Source organism: Priapulus caudatus, unplaced genomic scaffold, assembly GCF_000485595.1.
Source record: "Priapulus caudatus unplaced genomic scaffold, Priapulus_caudatus-5.0.1 Scaffold0, whole genome shotgun sequence".
Classification (NCBI taxonomy): Eukaryota; Metazoa; Priapulida; class Priapulimorpha; order Priapulimorphida; family Priapulidae; genus Priapulus; species Priapulus caudatus.
In genome coordinates, this window is record NW_014577061.1 from 1,278,087 (window position 1) to 1,284,478 (window position 6,392).

A 6,392-nucleotide genomic window follows, 5' to 3' on the forward strand; every position below is an offset into this window, starting at 1 on the left:
GCGTGTGTATATATTATGTGTGTGTGTCTGTGTGTGTGTGTGTGTGTGTGTGTGTGTGTGTGTGTGTGTGTGTGTGTGTGTGTGTGTGTGTGTGTGTGTGTGTGTGTGGGTGTGTGTGTGGCGGATGGGGGAGGGTTTGATCGAGTAAGGGATGAGTAAGCGTACACAGCCTGGCACTCGCGAGGTCAAGGTGTCGTAAGGGTAGGCGACCGAAGGAAGTCGTACATTTCTTTGTCGAGGCGATGACAGAAGCGCCGCGGGCCACGGCGCAGCTAGTGGCCGCTGCCGTAGTCTCGTGGGTCGGTAGCGCCGCTGCCGCCCACGCACACGCGCCCACGCTCAACCCGCGGCGCACCTCGTACGCATGCCGCGCATTTTTTCTGGGTGATTTCACCGGTGCGCTGCTACTGCTGCTGCTGCTGATGATGATGTTGCTGCTGCTGCTGCTGCTGCTGCTACTACTGCTGCTGCTGATGTTGCTGCTGCTGCTGCTACTGCTGCTGCTGCTACTGCTGCTACTGCTGCTACTGCTGCTGCGGCTGTTACTGCTACTGCTGCTACTGCTACTGCTGCTTCTGGTGCTATTGCTGCTGCTACTGCTGCTGTCACTAGCGGTGACTGCGACCCCGATCTAGTACGGTGGCCCAAATGGTTATTAAATTCTTCACCAACGGGCTGGGGACATGCTTATCAGTAACTCGTTGCTTGATGCGATATAGCTAGGGATAATATAATATGATTAGGAGATATATGATACCTATTTGGGCCACCGCGGCGGAGACCGGTGAATCGGTGGCAGCTATGCCACGTGTAGCCGATAGCACGGAAAAGACAGAAATACTCGGAGGTTTCCTATCAATGCGCGTCAATTTTAGACCGATCATAAGTGTTGTTCCTGCTGAAATAACTGAGCCCGGGACTCTAAACACGGCTCTAAAGGAGGTTGGGGCCGGCATTGACCCCGATTATTAGCCTGTAGGAAGAGCAGCGGCAGCGGCAGTGGCGGCGGCGGCGGTGCAGGCCGTCACACGCTGAACGTACGGAGCGATATAAACGCAGACCGTATACCGTCAACGATAAACTAGCCGTAAATTAAGCCACCAAGCATGAGGCATGCGCGGAGACACGGCAGCCTGATTTGCCGAACGTGCGCGAGCACAATGCAAACATTTCACGCGTCACGACAAACATGTAACCGCTTTATAGTAACCGCCTCTCCAATCGTATAAGCGATTGTCAGTATATGCGCGAAGCACGTAACAACAGTGTTAGTAAACATTTTTAGCCGAGGCTTCGGCGCACTTATTGGAACAATCATGTAGAAATATAAGTCGACAGTAGCTAGAATGAAACGAGTCTTTCACCCATATAACGACGGCACAACTGCTATACTAGCGGCTGCGATTTCTTTCTTATAATGCTGTTTATATATTGAAAACAGCGCATGAACGAACATAATTGTTTAAAATCACAGGATAAAATCGTAACATAACTGGAGTAAATTAATGATATGTAATAATCGCAAAAGAATACTGTATCATAACAGGAATAGCAGCACCATAACGCATAGCAACCGCCCTAGCCAGCTGGGGAGGTTGCTATGCACGTACGCGCTGCAACATACGAACGAAATTGCAATCACACACAATATTTACTTGATAATATAAATTATAGTCGTGAATATTTGGTATTGGAACACAACATAGATCGGTTCACTGCACAAATCGGCGCAGATTACATCCTTCTGGTCTGGATAACGCTCGGTGTCATCAATTCGAAAACTCTATCTAACATTGTCGAATATACGCGAATTCTTGTAATCTCTTTGCATTGAATGCATCGCTTTCACCTGTATGTCACTCCAAATGACAGTAGACACGGTGAGTTCCTTCATTACTTCATTATCACAGATTATACCAGATATGACTCTGCATCACCGACATGACTAATAACCATAGCTAACTATTAAATACAAACCAACTACAATTTTATATATATATATATATAAACCAGCGTCCAAATATACCATTTTGCAGGTTTTGAATAACTCGACAGTGAAATCTTCAGTATACTATTCTGCTGAGTGGTAATGGATGTATATAGGGCCTACTCCATTACCACTCAGCGGTTACCATAATATAGTGTTGCTGTTTCTGCATAAAGCCGCCCGAAAACAAGGGCCATCTAAGAACAGCAGCATAGTATTTACCTCTGCATCCTCCGATAGCAGTCTAATGATGAAACATTAGAGCACGCATTTCAATGTCAAAACAGCCCTCGCTTCGAAGCGTGGACACACGATCCATTTGTATAAAGCCGATGCGCTCAATAAGCCTCCTTTGTTCGTGAGTGAAGGATAAATTCCACGAAGCGAATAAGACACCGGAGAATGATTGAGAGTAGATTGACGGACCCGCTAATCATTGGTGCTTGCAGATTAATGTCCGACTGTTGCCTTTGAGCCTGTAAATGCAACGACACTGTTAGAACCTTAGAGAGCACAATGTGATCTAAGACGATGAGCTAGGCGTTGAACATTTACATTTTAGGGAGATTCATCGGTTTATGATTTTTGCAACATAATCACGATTTGAGTCTATATTCCTCACGTTATACGACAATGCGACGGTGATTTGTCAAAAACGCCATTTCTCCATAGGCATCGGACACGTCAGTGATATGACGTACTAGCTGGTGTGTTTTCATGATGTTTGGGAAGGAAAGCGTTTGTTTCGCAGTGGAGACACGCGCGAGGAAGGGAGCAAGATTTGTTTCACAACGGTGGTGCAGGCGTTGGAGACAGTCTGAGATGTTATGTCTATAAGCGACCTGTAATACTAAGCTGCAATTTCATCGTCGTCTCACATATCCCACGCCTGCCCTAGCGGCTCCGGTTTCTTTTTGCGACGTAAGTGAGACCAATGACTTGCTGAATGGTGCAGAATTTATCCACGAGGAGGAAGTGAGGAGAACGAAACACACGGCGTGAGGAAAACGAAGCAGCGGTGATGGAGGTGGATGAGGAAAGGGTATGAGAGTAGATGGGTAAATGAAATTGAAAGTATTTGGCAGGGAGACGGTATGGGAATAGCAGATGATAGAGGTGATGGCGGTGTCTCATGATGGAGACAATTAAATTAAATTAAATTAAATTTTATATATAAATAAATAAATAAATATATATATATATATATATATATAAATTCTAATTAAAATTTAAGAAAAGTCGATAGTTAACATCGTCGTGCCGTGTGATAGAAAAACAATGTTGTGGGCGTAGAAGTCAGTAGAGCTGATGAGGTCACCGAATGAGAAAGAGGGCGTATGTACTCCCTATGGAAAAAAGGAGATTAGAGAGCATCTCTATCTACACCGACTCCTCGCTTCCCGACGCTCCGGAAAGCACGACTTCCGCCCAACTGTCTGTCATCTCACGGCGGCATGTGTGCGCCGGGTTGGATTTCTTTTCGCGCTGCACGTATAAGGTTGAGTCACTCTCTAACAGCTGCATATCGGACTCCCGTAGGTCTAATCATCGTAGCCCCGTCTGATCGTCAGCCCTTCGCTCCGATTTAAATAGTTGACCTCGTACTCGGTAACCTATAAGCACGCCGGTCTCTCGCGACGTCGGTCATAGAATCGAAAGTTCGCGCCCAGCCCAAAAGGAGATGATATTTCCTTCTCACACCCCCTCCTTCCTTCCGCGGCACGCGGGAGGCGGTCATCGCGGTGTGCGGGGGAACCCTCGCGTGGACGATGATGATGACTCATGCGATGCGTCGGTGGGGGGGTGTGTGTGTGTACGTGGCGGGATCGCTGCCCGCCACATGTTTTACGGGAGCGCGCGCTCGCAGTGAGTCACACCGCTCACTACTAGCTTACGCGCGCCGTTCTCTGGTGGGAGGTCAGGTAGTTTTACACGATGGGCCTGGCCGTGCCCATCCCGAGGCGTGCGGGGCGCTTGCACGCGGTGGGGGGGGGGATGCGTCGCAACAGTGTTGGCAGGGCCGTAGCCTGTGTAGGGCAAGAGGGGCAGCTGCCCCCCTAGCTTTTGGAGCAAAATAAAAAAAAGCTGAGCTAATAATCGTAAATAATTTTGGGGTCACTTATCCGTGAAAGCCTTGTCTCAGACCCACCTCTACCACACTATGAACGTCGATCAAGAGCTGAACACTGAACACTCGCTCATCATTACACAGTTGAGTCATTAAATTTTGCCCCCCCCCCAAGAATCTGCTACGGCCCTGGTTGGTGATGCGCAGCTTGCGCTACGCGATGCATCATAGCCTGGCTTCACTATACGCTATAAATTCCGCTGTGAAACTAACGAATTTTTCCTTCCGAAATTAAACACATCTCGCGATCGACTCACACCCGGAAGCTTGCCAGTTACCCGCACTGGTTGATGCTTAATGAGTCAAGCTGCAGTTCGGTATAGCGTTGTTAATGTGCTACCCGCACTGGTTTATGCTTAGTGAGTCAATCCGCAGTTCGGTATAGCGTTGTTAACATGCTACCCGCACTGGTTTATGCTTAGCAAAGTCAAGCTGCAGTTCGGTATATAGCGTTGTTAACATGCTATCCGCACTGGTTTATGCTTAGTGAGTCAATCCGCAGTTCGGTATATATAGCGTTCCTAATGTGCTACCCGCACTGGTTTATGCACCGCAACTGTATGGCTCGGTTTAGCGTTGCTATTGTTGTATCGTAGGGCTGCGGGCTAATTAGGGCTTTGCGACTAATTGTCTAAATTTCTAACTCTAGCTAGTTATTGTTGTTATTGAAATGTAACCCACCGCGAGCACCCTAACCCCATAGACACAAACGGTGATTGGCCGGGGGTAGGATTGAAATGTCGCTGGGCGGTTTTCGGAAACATATAAATAGACACGGACGAAAGATCAAAAAGTTACCTACCCAGAAGACGTACGTGAGTACGGACTTTCCTATCAAGATGTAGCGGACCAAGTCGAAACACGGGGCTTTAAGTTTAAAGATAGAAGTTTAGACAATAAGTCGCAAAGCCCTAATTAGCCCGCAGCCCTACGATGCAACACTATTGTACGCGGGCTATATAAGAGCGGGTTTCGCGCCAGCATCGTTAGGTGAGAAGTGCTCACCGATCATTCGTGCTCGGCTCTCCTGTCTGCCTCCTCCTGCTGGCATTGCCGATGTCGTTCCTCCATCGACCTCAGCCGTTCGCTCTGTCTGTCCAGCTGTTCCTGCAGCCGGGCCGCTTCCGCCTGCAAGAGACGATAACATCGACAGTCAACAACGACTAACACATCACGCTGAACTCCTCATGCATACAGCTATTAAATTGATCATATCTCAAATAACCTCAAACAAATCGAAAACGGTTGAGAGAAAAACACGAGAAATACTCGCTTTAATAATAATAATAATAATAATAATAATAATAATAATAATAGTAATAATAATTATATTTTTTTAAATCCTTTCCGCGCCTATGTGGCGCATAGTTATCTCCGTTTCCTTAACCCGAGGCTATAATACTAATATTAATATACGAATAATATACACACACATAATATATTCAACTTAATATATTATTATTATTATTATTATATTATATTATATAACTACACCATCAGCGCACAACCTGTCTTGCACGCTGTCCCTATTCATATATGTAAATTCTCGTTTTCCTTTACTCTCTTTCTCTCCCTCCTTTACATTCTTCCCCTCACCTTCACACACGCATGCACGTTCGTACGCATGCACTTATTCAAGCTTGCACACAAGCACGTACATACGCACGTATTCTCTCTCTCCACCCCTCTCTTCATCGATCTATATGTCTGAGTAAAACATGGGGATGCCGCAAAAGAGTGAGAACGCAGATATGATTATTACAATAAGTAATGGTAAAACTAGATGTATCTCCATTTAGCCGATTCTTTTAAATGTTTACAAAAGCAGTTTTAAATCTGTATATACGTGGGACACAATATTTATATATTGAATAATCAAACACTCCATGCATGCTTTTACGCACTCACCAACAAGACCTACTTCGTACATGAACTCACACACGAATCAGAATCTGTCGTTGTAATTAGAATAAAAAAATATACCTAATGTATGGCCTATATACGTGTGTAATAATGATCCAGTTACATACTGTCACACACACGCGCACCCACATACACACACGCACGCACGCATGCACTCACGCGCACGCACACCCACACGCACACACGCATGCACTCACGCACGCGCACGCACACCTACCCAAACTCACGCACGCCCGCACGCACGCGCGCACACACATATGCACACCCTTACGCACGCACGCATCCCGGTACGAATTGGCACGGACACACAAACGCACACACACGCACACATCGCTCTCACGTACCTCGCCGACA

General features: G+C 46.7%; 1 long non-coding RNA gene across 1 annotated transcript; it reads right to left on the bottom strand.

The window, feature by feature from the left end:
• Nucleotides 1-1,070: 1,070 nt before the first annotated feature.
• On the bottom strand, nucleotides 1,071-5,207 carry LOC106804750. The gene is made up of 2 exons (XR_001393362.1): nucleotides 5,121-5,207; nucleotides 1,071-2,463 (listed from the first exon to the last, which is right to left on the bottom strand). It is a non-coding gene; the product is annotated as an uncharacterized LOC106804750 (long non-coding RNA).
• Nucleotides 5,208-6,392: the final 1,185 nt, after the last annotated feature.